Source organism: Haemaphysalis longicornis, unplaced genomic scaffold (assembly GCF_048455015.1).
Source record: "Haemaphysalis longicornis isolate Haplotype H1 unplaced genomic scaffold, Haemaphysalis longicornis Haplotype H1 scaffold_13, whole genome shotgun sequence".
Classification (NCBI taxonomy): domain Eukaryota; kingdom Metazoa; phylum Arthropoda; class Arachnida; order Ixodida; family Ixodidae; genus Haemaphysalis; species Haemaphysalis longicornis.
Genome location: NW_027526233.1, coordinates 66,734,061 through 66,752,290, shown reverse-complemented (window position 1 = coordinate 66,752,290; position 18,230 = coordinate 66,734,061). Strand labels below are relative to the sequence as shown.

The window sequence follows — 18,230 nt, the reverse complement described above, 5'->3', positions numbered from 1 at the left end:
CTTCTTTCAATTTTTCCTCGTATCTTATGCAGCTTGATCTTTCGATGGCTTTAACTTTAATTGCTTCTTTGAATAATTCCCATTGTTCGCCGATTTTATTATCCTCATTTTTAAATTCTTCGATTTTTTCCTTAACTGTGTCGGTGAAGATTTCGTTTTTTAAAAGTTTAGCGTTTAATTTCCCGAGGTCCCAAGAAAAGGTCTTTTTTTTTCTGGGCCCGACGCTACATTTAACAAGGCAGTGATCTGAAAATGATACTGGATGTACACTATATGATTGGCATTTGGGGATTAATTCAAGCGACACAGAAAATCTGTCAAGCCGCGCGTGACTGGTTCCCTGAAAGTGGGTGAAGCGCACGTCTCGACCGTTCTCAAGGCATTTTGCCACATCTACCAGCCCAAACTCGTCGATAAGTTCGGCCAGCAAGTCCGTACTTGCGTCCTTGTAAGGACTGCTGCTTGTCTTGTCTTGCGGGGATAACACACAGTTGAAATCTCCCATCATTATAATTTGCCTCTCGTTAGTGAGGTATTGACGTACAGTGCGAAAGAAATTCTGCCTATCCTCTCTGGCGTTCGGTGCATACAGACAAATCACACGCCATTCAACGTTATTCAACGCGAAATCACACACAACGAAACGACCAAAAACACACGATCGAACACTTTCAACCTCCAGGCCTGAATGCTTTTTTAGAAAAAGCACACAGCCTGCAGAGTTTCCTACAGCATGACTGACACACGCAAAATACCTGGCCGTGAAGCGCTGCACCATGCTCCCGGTCTCATCCTCCCCTTCAACTTTCGTCTCCTGCAATGCCACCACGTCTAAATCCTGCTCAGTAAGTAGGCGGTGCACCTGACTTTGCTTCTTTTTTGCTGAGAGCCCTCGAACGTTAATCGTAGCAAAGGTCAACTGAGCTTCAGTAGGCATTTAAACAAAGACGAGGTGTGGAGGCCGGGAGCATGGTGCTTACCGTTCTCGTCACGCCGTCGCTAGGCGTGTCCGTCCGCTGTCGGGCCTCCCGGAGGCTGTAGTTGTCCCGGCGTTGTATCCGGCTGTTTGTGGTCGGCCTGAACTTTCGGCCGTAGTCGCAGGGACGACCGCCGCGCGACGGCCGCCTTTTGCGGCGGCTCTCCGGTGCCACCTTCTTCCACCCCCTCCTTGTGGCCGGCCTCTTCGTGGGACCGCTTGGCGGTCGCGTTGACGCTGCTAGCAGGAGAGGCGACGTTCGTTTCTATCTCGTATGGCTCAGTTGCATCCGTTGTGACTTCCACAGAGGGGGCGTCAACACCACCTTCCGCCTGTTGGACAGGCAAAGGTGGGAACACCTCTGTCGGTTGCCGGCCGTTGCCTGGGTCCTTGAGACCGTCACCGCTGGGTCCACCTTGGGCAGTCGACGCCTCCACCGTCGTATGCTCTCCCACACCTTTCGCTGCTTCCTCAGCTTCCGCTGTGTCCTTAAGCAACTCGATCGAATCCTCTCTCTCTGTGGACCCGGTCACATTCGCGTACGTCTTGACGCATTGCTCGTCTCGGTGTCCGAACCGCCGGCATCGGGAGCAGCGCGGCACCTGGCAGTCCCTCCGTACGTGGCCGGCGGTGTGACAGCGCAGGCACTGCATGGGACGACCGGGGGCCACAACGAGAGCCAGTTCACCTGCTACACGAATTTGGTGGGGCAAGTCGTCAACCTTCAGTCCAGCCTTCAGCTTGAGGAGCACAGTGCGGGTGGTGGAACCTTTGTCGTGCACACCTTGTACTCGCCAGCGTTCCCGGGTGACTTCGCTAACTTTGCCATATGCCGCAAACGCCGCCCGAATGTCTTCGTCCGCAACACCGTACAACAGCCAGTGAAGTTTCAATTTCACCTCTTGGTCCTGCGGGTCGATGACCAGGCAGCGCCGTCCCTTCACTTGCAGTTCGCCGGTCGCAAGCATTTTTTTCGTCGCTTCGGGGCTGTTAAACGTCACCGCCCAGATGTGGTTTATCTGATATGCCCCCAAGGCAACTACCTCGGAAAGCATACCAGACTTGGCCAGCGTGTCCCTGAAATCTTCTACTGAAAAGGTCGAGCGCGCACGTCACCATGAAGAAAAACTGTGTTTAAAACGATACGCCCGGTAGGCAGAGATGGCAAAATAATCTGCTACTCTTCGTTATCATTCGCGTCGATCCTGTTTCCGCGGCTAGGCTGCGCCGCAATTGCCGCCCCTTGGGAGCACATGACCCTACGTCCTTTCACTACGGTGGCCGGAAGTAGAATGCACTACGCTATCGGTGGGGCTGTTTCCCCACCACCTTCTCAGGTACATATGTTAAGGTATTTTTTGTTTCCTGCACTTGGGGGTGGAAGACAGGAACAAGTGATTACCAGAAAAAGGGAGGTATAAAAACGTGTAAACCGGACACAGTAAAATCAATCAATGATAAAGTTGATGGCTGGGGAATAGGGGCAGATTTGATTATGCATAATAGGAAAGGAGGTTTAAAAACTTCACTTCTTATAAACACTTAAACATGCGTTTCACAGAAACCATGCCATCGTCACCCTGAAACAACGATGGGTGTACCGGAATATGTTGTCTGTAGAGTTCTCTGAAGTGTTTCTGTTGTGTTGTGTCGAGTGCCTTGCATTGAAAGAGTATTTGAACTACGGATAGGGCCTCCCCACACCTGCTACACAAGGGTCTTGGAGATCGCGTGAGCAGGCTAGAATGCGTTGGATGTGTATGGCCTATCCGTAATCTAGCTAAGGTAACTTCAATGTGCCTGTTGTGTGAGTGAGTGGTGTATTGTCCCAAGTGTGGTTTTATTACGTGTAGTTTGTTGTATGTCTGTTTGCTCTAGTCTGCTTGCTAAGTATTTGGGAGTTGCTGTCTTATGTGTGGCTTGAGGTATGTGTAAGGTAGTGCTGTTATGTTCACAGTATTTCGGAGTTTAGCATTGCGGTCATTTCATACGCCAGTTCATTTCCAGCAGCGCCAGAGTGGCCTGGCACCCCACACACAGTCACCACTAGGTTTGATGAATAAGCTATCATAAATGATTTGAAGACAGGATAATGACATGGTTTTTCGATGAATTTCCAGATGAAAATACATGGACGACACTCAGCGAATCTGTGTAAATCATGGATTTAGAATATTATGTTCAACAATGTGAATTAAAACCAGAAAAATTCCATATGCTACCACCGTTAAATGCTCGTATTTACGTTATTGGTTTTACTTGCTTCAAAGTTGGGTCAATGTGCCGCACAGGACGCTGCAGAGAACGTTTTAGATGCATCACTGATAAAGTCTGCAGCCCTGTATTTGTCCTCCAGATACATGAAATGCTGCAAAATCCCAGTTCTTGGTGTCCTGTTCCCATTGTAATGTACGAAACACAAGTAAAACGACACAGGACGAAGATGCCATGGTGCTACAAGATCAGTGTGAGATGATTAGAATGTGTCGAAGAAGGATACCTTATGAATAGTCATCTCGTCCCTCACTCTCTGCGAGAAGAGAACAGAAATTCATGGACAGTTTAAAGAGATTTGAGTTGTGGATATATCATTAAAATCTGTTTTAGAGATGGTTATCTATTGATGACATTTTGAGGCATATACAAGGTCAACACAAGTTCGGCGGTAGGCTAAGCACAATGAGTCGCACTCTGCATAAAGACTGTGAACAGGACTAGTACGCAATGCGCCACAAGACAGGCGAAGCCCCACATGAAGCACTGGGTCGAGCATTTTCAGTGCTGTTTTTGTGGCTGACTCATAAACAACCCTTCCGTAGTCCAAACGGGACCCTACGAACGCGGCATAAACGCTAAGCAGAAGTTGTTTGTCTGCACCGTATGATTAGTGAGACGACGTTTAGAATATTCATCGTTTTTAGGCATTTTTGTTTGAGTCGTTTTATGTTAGGGCTGAAGGTGAGTTTTTCGTCAAACACCACACCCAAAAGCTTGTGTTCCTTTTCAATGGGATTGAATCACCATTGAGTGTAATGCCAGGTTCGGGCAGAATGCCGCGCCTTTTTTTAATAAAGCACAGGTACTTTTTGCAGGAATAAATATGAAACCATTTTCGTCAGCCTAGCGAGAAAGTTTATTTACCCCAAGCTGTACCTCACGTTCACGTATGGAGATGTTACTTGATTTGAAAGTATTTGAACGTCATTGAAATAAACGACGCAAGAAATAGAGGGCGGAAGTGCCTTTCAGAGCGAGTTCATCTTAACGATAAACGATGTGCAGCTCAAATATCTCCCTTGAGGCACGCCATTCTCCTGCACATGAACATTGGATATTGCCGACCCAACTCTGACACGGAGTGTTCGTGTAGACATGCAACTAGAAAGAGTGTTTAGAATGTTGTCTGAATTGCCGAAGTATTTTATGTCTAAGAATGCCGTAGCGCCATGCCCTATCATATGGCTTTTCAATTTCGAAAATTACCGTAATGCAGTATTGCTTGTGTATGTATGCATCCTTAACGTAAACTTTTAAAGAAACAAGTTGATCATTTGTAGATCGCCCCGCCCGGAAGCCAGCCTGGCAGCTCTCGAGAAGACCATTGTAAGCTAGAAAGTACACAAGTCTCCAACTCATAATCTTCTCGAGCAGCTTGCACAGATAGTTTGTTAGGGCGATGGGACGATAAATAGAAGGGGAAGACGGATCCTTTCCCTCCTTCAGAAAAGCAACTACGATGGCCTCCCTCCAAGACTCTGGAAGCCACCCCGAAGAAAGATTTTGTTGTAGAGGTGAAGGAGTGTTTCAGGTGTGTCTGCGTGTAAATGTCGGATCATAGTATATGTAATGTTGTCTGCGCCTGGAGCTGAAGATTTACAAGTACTGAGTGCGATCTTCAGCTCTTGAAGTGAGAAGATGTGTTTTAAGATGAAGCCGACTTATTAATATCTCGAAGGAACTTCTTCTTACAGGTTGTTTTGTGTTTTATAAAAGTGTTTGTGTAGTGTGCAGAGCTGTACACGTGTTGGAAGTGCAGTGCGAGTGCGTTATCCTAGTCTTCCTGTGTGTCCCCTGTTGTACAAACCAGAGGCAGGCTATGTGTATGTTGTCTTTTATTTTACGTATTCTTGTCCATACCTTGTGAGTATCAGTGTATAAATTGATGGAAGTAAGGAAAGCGCGCCAACTCTCCCTTTTTTGCCTCACTACAAACACGCTTTCCAAAGTCCTTTTCCCGCCTAAAACAAATGAGATTATCCGACGAGGTGTACCGTCGAAGGACACGCCACGCTTTGTTCTGGGCCTCTCACGCCCGCCTGCAGTCATCATTAAACCAGGGCCTCTTTGGGTTGCAGGACACACTGGAGGCCTGGGGAATGGACTTTTCGGCACCTTCAAGAATGTGCGCTGTGATGAGGTGGGTGGCTTTCTCCACGTGTAGGTGTATTATAGATGTGTGGTGTAGTTCAGATGTTTGTGTGAATGTGCGCAAGTTTGCTTTTGATTCATTATAACTTTTATGGGAAAATTGACTGCTTGGGCCTGTACCTATATATATAATAATGAAGTGGGGAAATGGTCACTACCATATGGGTACGTGCCCACACACCACTCAAGACAAAGAAAGAGAACTGCAGAGCCAATAGCCAAGTCAAGGTGTGATTATGTATAGTGTCCTAAGGTATGGTAGGTCTGCTGTTTTTTGTTGAAAAGGCATGGTCCGGAGGATGTAAGAAACTTCTTTATCAGGCGACTTTGGACATCCGTTATGGAGGAGCCCCAAAGTGAGTGGTGCGCATTAAGGTCGCCTGTTAGGATGTCTGGTTCGGGTAGCTGGTGAACCAGTGCCTCGAGATCGGAGCTCGGAAATGCAAATCCAGGAGCGATGTAAATCCAACATACCGTTATCAACCTATTGAATATTATCGTACGGATCGCTACAGCCTCAAGGATAGTGTTTAAAGAGAGAGTGGCTTCCTAATGATTTTCATGCCACAATGGCCACACCGCCGGAACAGGAGGTGCAGCCAACCCTGTCCTTCCTGAATATCATATACCTATTTAAGAAATTGAAGAGGGTTTCTTGCGGACACATTACACTTGGCTGACTGGAAAGAAACATCTCATACACATCGGCAAGATTTTTAAGCAGGCCTCTGCACTTCCACTGGATGATGTTTTGGGTGCCCGTTATTTACATTTAAGAATGACTGGAGTGTGTGTGTGTTCATGTGTCGTTTTTCGGGGCTGTCACTCTGGGTTTGGGCTTTTTAGGCCTTTCTGTAGGCTTGGAAGTCGGTGGCCGCTCCTTGCACTGCGTTGAAGACAGGAACGGGTGGACATCCATCTCGTCATCGGATGTCCGAGGGGTGCCCGTCGGACCAGTTCCCCCGGACTTGGCCCCCTTTCGGGAGCCCTTCGTTTCTGCCGCCACCACCGAGGGCGTCCGGAGCACCACAGGTGGCACGGACGGCGCGGTGTCGGCGTGAGCCGGTGTGGGGCCCGCGGTGTCTATCCCCTCGGCACCATCCAACGCAACGGAGGACGCGGAGGCAGAGACGGGAGCAGCACCGCTCCCGACAGAAGTGGTTCGCACAACACCCGTTGCTGCCTCAGCAAGCGGCGTCGTGCAAGGTTGGACTGCGTGAGGCAACCCAGCGGGGGCGGGACCAGGTCAGACTCGCTGACATGGGTAGCTGTGGACACTAGACGCCGCTCCGCCCCAGGGCGAGCTGTGTCGGCGTACCTGCCCAGGGGGAAAGAGGCGAACCTGTTCCGCGCATCTGGGAAGGTGATGTTCTGTGTGGCATTGATGTTAATTATCTTTTTTTCCAGTTGGAATTTTTAACACTTGCGGGAGTACGCTGCATGCGGCCCCCCGTAAATCACACAAGTGAGGGTGTCGGATGGGCAGTTGTCGCTCGGAGGAACGTGCTCAGCGCATTTTGCACACGTTGTTCGGCAACTGCAACAGTTCGTACCGTGCCCGAACCGTTGACACTTAATACAGCGCCGCGGGTTCTGGATGTAGGGGCGTAGTCAGCACCGGATCAAAGCTGCATTTATATCTCGTGGAAGAACTGCGTGGTCAAAGATGAACATGACTTGCTTTGTGGGAATTGTGGTGATGGCGCCTATTCGGCGTATCTTGTGCTTGTGTTATCTGCTGCTTTAGCCCCGACGCGCCCAATGCAGTTTGTACGTGACGTTACTGGTCACATGTGTTTTTGTTATATATGTACGCTGGTGGCATGTAATAAAGGTTGTCATTATCTCGCCCGCATCGTCGGCGGCTCTGTCCCTTTCCTCGTTCTTGCGGCAGCCCAGCTGCACTCGGCCTCCTTCGAGGCCGCAACACGACATGGTGTCAGAAGATGGCGTCTTCTGATATTCAAGGGGCCTTGCACAAATCTTAAAGCGCCGCCACGTCAGAAGACAAAGGATTCAAGCCATTCCACGGCATGTTCACTGTTCCAGCTCCGCCAACGTTTGGCTTCGACCGGACACCCGAATGGCCTTTTTGAATCCAGCTCTTCGATGGCTACCGCTTTGCCTCGGGCTTAAATGAGCGAAGTGAAGAAGCACAAGTCCGGAGTCTGCTTTATACGATGCGAAGGCAAGCAAGTTCAACTTTCGCTTTATCTGAAGAGTAACACAAGCACTACGAAGTGGTCAAAAATAGGTTCGACAACCGCTTTGTGTCCCCACAGAACCTAATTTATGAGAGCGCATGTTTTCACTGACGCATTTAACAATTTGGCCAATCAGTCGACCAATTCATCACTGCGTCGCACACGCTGGCGGACCGGTGCAACTAGCAGGAAAGGAACCATTGGCAATGACATGGGCGGCAGAAAGATTCGAAGAGTACATCAAAGGTGTTGAAATTGTGCGTGAAACCGACCACAAACCACTTGTATCCTTGTTGGAAAAATCTCCTTTAGATGTTTTACCGCCTCGCACTCAGCGTTTTCGTATGAGGCTCATGCGGTTCAGCTATGAGGTTGTACATGCCCAGGTAAGTGTCTTGTTACTGCAGATATATTGTCCAGAGCCCCGATTAGGAGTAAACAAATGATCATGCACTGTCTGTTGGTGACGTCAGCAAGCACGTTTCTGGCTCTTTGTCAAACGCCGTAGAAGCTGACCTTTTTTAAAAAGTCAAGCAGAACAAGCAGCTCATGACGTCTGTCAAACACTCATGAGATTTAGCCGGAAAGAGTAGCCGAAGTTCTCGTCGCTTTCCATGGTTTTGCGTCCATACTGGCAGGAAAGAGCCACGCTGACAGTAGTAGAAGGTATGCTACTTAAAGGTGCACGGCTTGTAATTCCACAGAAATCGCGCGGAGACATATTGATACGCTTGCATGAAAGTCACCAGGGAATCGAAAAATGCAGAACTCGAGCCAGAGAGTTGGTATGGTGGCCTGGGTTGAGTTGTCAGCTGAGAGCTTTGGTGACCTATTGCCGCGTATGCACACAGCACAGACAACAAAGGTGAGAACCAATGATCCGGCAACCACTTCACAACGTCCTTGGAAAAAGCTAGGTGTTTATCTCTGCCATATTCAAGAAAAATGGTATTGGGTAGTCGTCGATTATTTTTCTAGATACCCAGAAATAGCCTTGCTATCTCCGATAACAAGTGTCACTGTCTTCATGCACCTGAAAAGTTTCTTTGCAAGAAATGACATACCAGAGGTTGTTATGTCTGATAACGGAGCGCAATTCGTGTCGCAGGAATACAGGTTGTTCGCTCGCAACTACACATTTCGCAGTGTGATATCGAGTCCCAAATACCTCCAAGCAAATGGGGAAGTAGAGAGGATGGTGCAAACAATAAATGTCTGATTACAAAAGCGAAGGACCAATATCTTTTTCTCCTAGCACACAGGGACACTCCGGGGCCACTGGAAAAAAGCCCGACCGAAATTCTCATGGCCAGGCGGCTACGCACAACGATACCTATCAATTCAAAGAGCCTTCTGCCTCAGAAAGTGAGCCTGAGCAGGTTGAGAAACCATGATACAGCGACTCGACAGCGGCAGCGTACGTATTTCAACCGTCGCCATAGAGCTACTTCGTTGCAAGCGCTCGAACAGGGCGAAGTCTGGGTAACAGACTGCAAAGCGAAATCCCGAGTCATGCGTCTTGCTGAGCGCCCGAGGTCGTATGTGGTTAGAACTTCCACCGGCGTAGTTGTGGAGAGAAACAGGAAATTCCTTGTTCGCTTTGTTTGGCAGCGGAATGATGGCGAGGACGATGGAGGTAGCTATGATTTCCTTAAGACAGACAGTCGGGTAGAATTCGAACAGGGATCAATGCGCGTACTGACACCATGGTACCTGACGATTCATCTAGCCCTTTATTACAGCAAACTGACCCCCTAGAAAACAGAACGCGATCTCGTCGTCTTGTTCGACAGCCAGACCGCTACGGGTTCAGTTTTTGAATGTTATTTGCTTTTGTTGCGCATTGTTTCTTATATTTATAATGTTCCTCTTTCGCTGGCGGTGCGGCTAAGTTTCCTTGCAACTGTCAGTGTATTCGTTAAGAAGAGGAGATGTGGCGATAGCGCCTATTCCGCGTATCGTGTGCCTGTGTTATACTCTGCTTTCACCCCGACGCGCCCCATGCAGTTTGTACGTGACGTCACCGCTCACATGTATGTTTGTTGTATATGTACGCTGGTGGCATGGAATAAAGGTTGTCATTATCTCACCCGAATCGTAAGCGGCTCTGTCCCTTTCCCCGTTCTTGAAGCAGCCCAGCTGCACTCGGCCTAGTTCTAGGCCGCAACATGACAGGAATGTTTTTGTCGTCTCTGCGGATGGAGATGCGTCTCATGGCAGTTACGCCCTGATCCTTCCATCCGGCAAGGAGATCCGCATCCGTTTCGTTCAGTCGATCTGGCTCGGATATCACACCCTGCGAGCTGTTGATGCTCCGATGGGGTGTGACCTGATGTGTAGGTCAGCCAGTCCAGTCTGAGCTAGAAGGTTTGGGAACTGCTGCTTGTCATTTATTTCGATGAGGAGTTCACCAGACCTTTGTTTGTTCCACCTATACGATTTTCCTATTATGGCTTCAAGATATTTTGTAATCAAGAAGACTTACTTAGATGCAAGAGGGTGGGTTGAATTGTGGGATTCCATCACAAGAAATCGAGAAAAAATAATCTGGTTGAGGAAAGGTTATCGATGGCAATTGGGGAAGAGATACTTCGAAGCAGCCCCCTTTCAGAGACCAATCACGTATTAGGGGGGGGGTTAAAATAGCAATTGTTATAGTATAAAAGCAGTGGACGGGGGTACTTTCTTCGTCAGCCTTACCCTAAAAGCTGAAGAGGTCCCGGAGCTCCCTGCCAGGTAAACAGACCATGAGCCCATCGTCCGAAGCTTGACCTGGGCTCCGACGGCCACCGTTTGTGGTTTCTGCCCTTCACCTTACAACTCTTAGCCACAGTAGATAACTGCAAGAGTATGGGGGCTCGGTCCGCGGTATCCCCAGTACGGTCACCAAGATTGCTCAAGGTGCCCCGTGCAGGGTGGTTTTGGGAACTGCAAGATCACCTTGAACTTCTCCTGGTTTGGCTGGACTAAACCTGTGTCCACAAAGAAGCCCTGGAGCTCGATCATGCTGGCAGCCAGATGTACCTTGCGAGGGTTAATTGTGAGGCCTTCCTTTTGCATGCGCTGGGAAAACTATTGCAGGGGAAAGTACTTAGAGTGCTAGCTCATCTTGCGGAGTGCTAGAAGTAATTAAAGACGAACTGGGAAATCCTGTCAAAAGCATGAATAATCAAGCATTGGTTGAAAGAGGAAGGATATATCGGGCTGGAAAATGATAACGGTGATGGTTGCGTTTTTTTATGGCGCAAGCCTGACTACTGGCTAAGAGCACCAAGGAAAACTTTTTCTATGAATACGAGCTGATGGTAAGTATAAAATATTCAAGCAAAATTATACGTGAAATGACATTAAAGACAATGTAGAAGACTGGTGTAAAGGGCCAGAGTGTCAATAATCATGGTAAGTAATGAGTTGTAAAAACTTGACAGCGCCACGAAACTAAAAAGTACGCTTTTGGGTGATTATGGGGTCTTCTCCTAAAATGTACCATGGGTGTAATGGATTTAGTTGTCTCTATAGTTGTGAGAAGTGTTTGTGTTGTGTTGTTTCTAGTGCCTTGCATTGTATGAGAATATCAATCACGTATAGGGCTTCCACGCAGCCGCAGCAATGGGGTCTTGAGATCCAGTGTGAAGGTGCGAGTGCGTGGAATGTGTGTGCCCTATCCCTAATCTAGCCAAGGTGACTCCTGTGTATGTCGGTGGTTTATGATGTCGGTGGTGTATGATCCAAGGTGTGTTTTGATGACATGTAACTTGTCGTCTGTTCACTGCAGTGTGTGTGCCATGTTTGCGAAGTTCTGATCTGTATTCAAGAGAGTAGCAGCAAAAGTCATTCGACCCGCGCCTTCATTCCCAGCTATAGTAGAGTGGCCACGGACCCAGCAAAGGGCAGCTAAAATTTGCGGACATACGCATACATAACACCCTTGACAATGAGTTTGAAAACGTGGTTTTTCGAAGAATTTGTTGATGGCAATCGCCGCACAATACTGAGGGAATCTGTATAGATAATCAATTGTGTGATGTGGCTTTGAAGTATCTTATTAAAAAGACGTACACTATGAGCCTCTTCTGGAACGCTACTGGTATTACTATTCAGAGTTTTAGTGACATTAAGGCCGGGTTCATGCGCAGCGTAGGACACATAGGTGCAGTTTTGGAGGTATCCGTACAAAATTCACAACACAGATACTTGTGATGCAAATACAAGAAGTTCTGCAGAATTGGACCTCTCGGACCTCGGTTTTTTTATATCTGTCACAAAAAAGAGGGCGGAGATGCCATGGTGCTATAAAATCTGTTGTAGAAGTTTGGGTGGTATCTAAAATGGACAAATCAAGCTCTGACGCTTCATCTTTCCCGTTGTAAGAGAAAAGCACAGAAAACGATGGTTCATTTACCAGAAGTCCCGTCATTAATGTATATAAAATCTTATTTGTAAGGATGGCGAGGTATAGATGAAATTTAAAAAACCTAAAGGAGATCGGTGCATGCTCGCTAACGTTGTAGGTTTCATTTATCCCATTCCGCATAGAGGCTTTTGACCGGGCTAGAGTGGAAGGCGCCACAAGCCAGGCGAAGCTCCATATGAAGCACTGGGTCGAGCATTTTGAGGGATGTTTTACTTGCTCACCCAAAAACAACACTTCAAAAGCCCAAGCGTGAACCCTTCAGGCTAGCAAACCACGTACGAGTTGTCTATCAGCGCCATTTGAAGTGTTTGAAAGAACCTTGAGTATAGTCATAGCCTTTAGGCATTTATGTTTAGGTTGTTTTATATGTGGAATGAATGTGAGCTTTTCGTCAAGGACTACACAAATAGCTTGTGTTCATTTCTGACTGAAATTGAGATTTGTGTTTGATGTCTTGATCCCACCTAATGCCACGCCTTTTCGAAAGCAAAACACAAGTACTTTATTCTGGATGAAATATAAAACCGTTGCTATCTACCCATACAGCTAGCTTGTTAACACCAAGCTGTATTAGGCGCCTGCAGATAGACAGGTTACAAGACGTAAAAGATAATTGCACATCGACTACATACATTGAGCAGGAAATCGATGGTGGCACTGCCTTTCTGAGTGAATTCATTTTTATAACAAACCAAGTGCAACTCCAACGTCCGCCTTGCGACACGCCATTTCCTGCGCATGAATCGTTGATAGTGCACTTCCAACTCTAACAGGAAAGGTTCTTTCAGACAAGTAGCTGGCAAGTGTGTTGAGCATGCTACCCGACATGCTTAAGGGTATCCGGTCGCTTATGTTGCCGTACCGCCATGCACTATCGTACACTTTTTCCAGATCAATGAATACCATCATACAGTATTGTTTGTGGACGAAAGCATCTTTGATATACGGCTTCAGTGCAACGACCTGATCGTTGGGAGATCGTCGTTCCGTAAAGCCTGCCTGGCAGCTCATGAGAAGAACATTGTACACTAAGAAGTACACGAGTCTCCTGTTTGTTATCTTCTGGAGAAGCTTGCACATAGAGCTTGTCAAAGAAAAGGGCCAGTAACTGGCAACAGAGGAAGGGCCCTTCAATTCTTTAGTAAAGCCACTATTATATCCTCCCTCCAAGAGCGTGGAGCGTGTCCCTAAAGCCTCTTTTTTTATTGTATAGATGTCAATGTGTTTCAAGGGTGTGTGATTGTAGGTGTTGTATCTTGTTGTATGTGCTTTTGTCTGCGCCTGGAGCTGAAGGCTTACATGTGGACAGGGCTGCCTTCAGCTCATAAATTGAAACAGTAGATTTTTAGGAAGTGTGCGACTTGTTGGTGTCACGCAGGGACTTCTTTTCTGTAGATGTTTTGCGTTTCATGAAAGTGTTTGTGTAGTGGACTAAACAGGACACGTGTTCGAAGTGTTGTGCAGGTGTGTTACCAAGGTCTTCAAGTGTGCCCCCTGTTGTGCTAACCAGTGGCAGTCTGTGTGTCTGTTGTCCTTTGATCTTACGTATATGTGTCCAGACTTTATGTGTGTCCCTCTATGAAATTATGGATGTCAAGGAGGTTTGCCAACTCACTCGTTTTGCCCTAACATCCTAATTTTTGTATTTTTGGGATTGCATTTATCAAATTTATTGCTGATCAAATGGACAGCTTGAGTAATATGTCATTACATTTCATTGCTAATGTATTGGCAGCAGGCCCAGAGATTAATATGCTTCTAGTGTAGGCATAAATTGTAAATTTTACGGTCGCATCAATATTAACGATGTCTCTAATGTACACATTGAACAGAAGCGGGCCGATTACGCTTGACTGGGGCACGCCATGTATTACCAGTGTGTAATCAAATTCGTTATTGTCCAACTTCGCAAATTGTTTTCGGTTACATAGAGAGGTTTACCATGAATTTCCCTTAATAAAACCCTATTCTATGAAATGCGATGATTTATTTGGTCCAATGCCTAACCCACGTCTATAAAGATACCAAGAGTAAAAATATTGTTTTCAATGTTTTCTAATACGTGTTCCTTAGGAGTAAGTGAAGCTGTTTCCGCTCAGTTTTCTTTTAGGAAACCCAATTCTGCATCTGATGATATTGTCCCGAAGCCAAAGATGACGCAGTGGCCTTCGAGAGAAAAAACCAAGTTTATTGGAGCCAATTTGGGCTCCACAAACAACTCAAAAATACACAGGTGGCGAAGCAGCAGTTAACGAAGTCACGTGCGTGGATGAGTGACGACGAATCGAATGACGCGGCATCTGCTCTGCCGGAATTTATCACTCGCTTTGAGGGTTTCTCGAATCGTTGAAGTGTATCCAGAACACTCTAGATCAACGAAGATTACTCTAGGCAGTTTATGTTAGTTGGGAATGCTCTTCCTATCAGAAGAGATAACACATGCAGCACAGAAAGAAAGAACGGAGCACGCGCTTTCCTTTGCACACAGACAACAGCGATAAGACAGACCGGCTCAGCCAGGCGGCAAAAGCAAAACACAAACAAACCCAATGCATGGTTTGCGGCATTAACCCCCCTCTAAGAGTGCATTGACTCGAAGCAGACAGCGAAAATCTGAACAAATATAAAATAAAAGTTCGTAATCGTGCTTAGAAAGGTTTCAAGCGAACCACGTGGATGACTTCGGGCCGCGTGCGTCTTCGTGATGTTCCGGAATCACCATCGGGGATCACCTGGTTGGTAAGGTGGCCAACACGTTGTAGAACCCGGTAGGATCAGAAGTACCATAGTAGAAGCTTCCCACTCAGTTCACGTCATCGGATGGGACTCCAAACTCATACACGATCCCCACGGCGGTACTCGGCGTCACTGCATTGGAGGTTGAAGCGTCTCGTATCCACCAGCTGCTGGTCTGTTGTGGGAACTCGGGCAAGCTGGCGGGCCTCCTCTGGACGCTGCCAGTATCCTTGGACGTCGGCGTTGAGGTCGTAGTCTTCCACGGAGAGAAGCATGGCGTCGAGCATCGTATTCGGCCCTCTTCCGTAGAAGAGCTCCAACGATGTCGTCTGCGTGGTTTCCTGGATAGCCGTGTGGTACGCATACGCGAACTACGGTAAGACTTCGTCCCAAGTCTTATGTTGAACGTCGGCGTACACACTTGTCTTGTTCAGGCGTTCTGTTAGTCCATTGGTTGGGGGGTGCTACCCCGTCGTTCTTCGGTGATCCGTGTTGCTGTAGCGTGAGATTCTTTGCATGAGCTCCGCAGTGAAGGCCGTCCCACGGTACGTAATTAGGAATTGAGGGGCTCCACGTTGCAGCAAAACTTTGTTTATAAATTATTGGCGACTTCTTGTGGAGTACCCCTCTGAAGAGCGGCGGTATTTGCGTAGCGGGTCATGTAGCCTGGCTACTACAATCCACTTGTCCTCTGATCGTGTCTTAGAGAACGAGCCCAGAGTGCCATTGCAATCTGTTGGAAGGCCATCGATGGGAGGGCCATCGGCTGCAAAAATACTGCCGGGTTTCGTCGGTGGCGTGTTTTGTCGGTGGCAGTCACGGCAGCTCTGGACGTAGTGAGTGACGCCGGATGGAAGGCGGGGCCAGTAGTACTTGGTCTTGATTTTTCAATAGTGCGAGCTGTGCAGAGATGTCCAGAAGACGGGTCGTTGTGGCATGCTTCTAAAAATGCGTCACGAAGGTCGGTATGGATGACAAGAAGATATTTCGTTCTTGTTCCAGAGCTGAAATTCTTCTTCCTCAGGACGGTTTTTTTCAGGCTGAATGCTGGTACGTTTCCTTTGAAGGCACTTGGCACGGCGACGTTTTGTCTTTCGAGGTAGTGCATCATTACGCGTAACGCGGGGTCAGAACGCTGCTGGATAGCTAGGATGCTTTCAGTCATGACTCCTAAGAATGCGCTGTCTTTGTCAGTCTTGCGGTGATTGGTTGACGGTGGCGCGAGACAGGCGGTCGGCGTAGGAGTGTTTCCTCCGCAATTGATGCACTGTTGTAAAGTTGAATTCTTGATGGCGCAAGGTGAACCTTCCAAGACGGCCTAAGGGGTCCTTCAAAATGGCGAGCCAACAGAGCGCATGGTGGTCTGTCACAGCCTTGAATGGTCTTCCATACACGTATGGGCGAAACTTCGAAATCAGAATCAGAATCAAAATCAGAAATGGCCCATATATTCGCGAGGCACTCTCTCTCAGAGGCTGAGTAGTTCCTTTTTTCTTTTTTTGGACAGACAACGGCTGGCATGCGCGATTACGTTTTCGCCAACGCTTTGCTTTTGGACTAGGACAGCACCCAAGCCTATATCACTTGCGTCCGTGTGCATTCCCGTTTCGGCGTTTTCGTTGAAATGCGGGAGCACGGGAGGGCTTTGCAGGCATCGTTGAAACTCGCCGAATGCTTTTTATTGGGCGTCTTCTCAGCTGAAAGAGTGCTATCTTTCGTCAAGCGCGTAAGTGGCTCTGCAATGCGCGCGAAGTTTGTGACGAAGCGCCGGTAGTTTGCACACAGTCCGAAAAATCTGCGCACACAATTTTTATCTTTCGGTCTTGGGAACTTCCCTATGGCTGAAGGTTTCGCCGGGTCAGGCAAGACTCCCGCGGCGTTGACGACTTGGACCAAAAACTGGAGTTCCTCGTACGCAAAGCGTCACTTTTCAGGTTTCAGCGTTAACGCCGACGTATGGATGGCCTCGAGTACAGACTGCCATTTTGCAAGGTGTTCGTCGAAAGCTCAGGAAAATAAAACAACGTCGTCGAGGTACACGAGATAGGTGCGCCACTTCAGCCCAGCTAGCACAGTGTCCATGACTCTCTGAAACGTTGCTGGCTACGTGCATATCCCGAACGGCATCACCTTGAACTCGTATAGGCCGCCCGGGGTTATGAATGCAGTCTTCCCTCGATCTCTCGTCCACTTCAATTTACCAGTAGCCTATCTTCAGATCCATAGAAGAGACGTACTTCGCGTGGCAGAGGTGGTCGAGGGCGTCGTCGATTCGTGGCAGGCGGCACACGTCCTTTTTGGTGTCTTATTAAATCGCCGGTAGTCAACGCATAACCTCAGTATGCCGTCTAACACGAACTTTTCGATGGCTATATAGTGTCGCCGTTGAGCAAATCTTCGACATGAGTCCGGATGGCTTTGCGCTCGCGTAAAGAGACGCGGTGAGGTGGCTGTCGAGTAGGTCGGGCTCCATCCTCGGGTCTTATCCGATGCTTCGCCAGAGGTGTCGGACGTAATTTTGGTTTCGACGAAAACAACTTGCTGTAGCGACGCAGCATAGCCAATAACGTGTTTCTTTCTTCTTGAGGTAGCGCCGAATTCACGTCGCAGGGTTGCGGAAGCCTAAAGGTATCTTCGAGTGCACGCTCAATGTCAGCAACTGCGATCGTGTCACTTGCTTGTTGCGTTCCTTCGAGGAACGCAATTGCAGCTTTTTTGTTTAAATGCTGGTACTACTCGGTGAAATTGGTTACCAAAACAATAGATTTGTGCTGCTTAAACCACGCAATGCCTCTTGCGACATACACACCGCGCCCGAGAAGCAACCTTTGGTCACTCTCCACGATAGCATCGACGTCAGAAGCGGCACCCCACAGTAGACGGTGATCATCATGCTTGCGCGGGATGGGAGGGTGACATGATCGTCGCCGATCCTTACAGCTGCACGGTGTTCCGGATTCAGTTCTGGCGTCATGGAGTGATCGGACAAAAAAGTTGTCGACTAGGTCTGCAGATTTATATTGCGCCGTTGTTTGTCAAAACGTTCGTTTGGAGAATTACACGAGGGGGGACTGAGGCAAGATAACTAACGTGGCAAAATACGTCGTGCCATTTATGGTGACGTGCGATGTGCACGTTCCACTTGGCGTCACGAGGTGGCCTCCTGCTGTGCGCATGTGCGGATTATCCCATTTAGTCATGACGTTCTTCAGCTTAGCAGCAAATGTCCCACTAATTACTAAGTAGTCGGCCCCCGTGTCTGTGAGGGCGACTACATCAAAGCCATCGATGGACAATTGGACATCAAACGCTGCTTTCCTCGAGTGTCGGGAGCGTCGGGGCTTCGCATCTCTCTTTTGGTGTGTTGGCGCCGGGACATTTTGCGTTTTCGTTATGGACGTCTTTTTAGCTTCAGGCCTGGTCATGTCGGGTACGTGTCGCGACGTGTAGTTGTCGCCGTGTTCGGAAGCCC

The 18,230-nt window shown here is 48.1% G+C and overlaps 1 pseudogene; it reads right to left on the bottom strand.

The window, feature by feature from the left end:
- Positions 1–745: 745 nt before the first annotated feature.
- Positions 746–15,045, bottom strand: LOC144163877 (uncharacterized; annotated as a pseudogene).
- Positions 15,046–18,230: the final 3,185 nt, after the last annotated feature.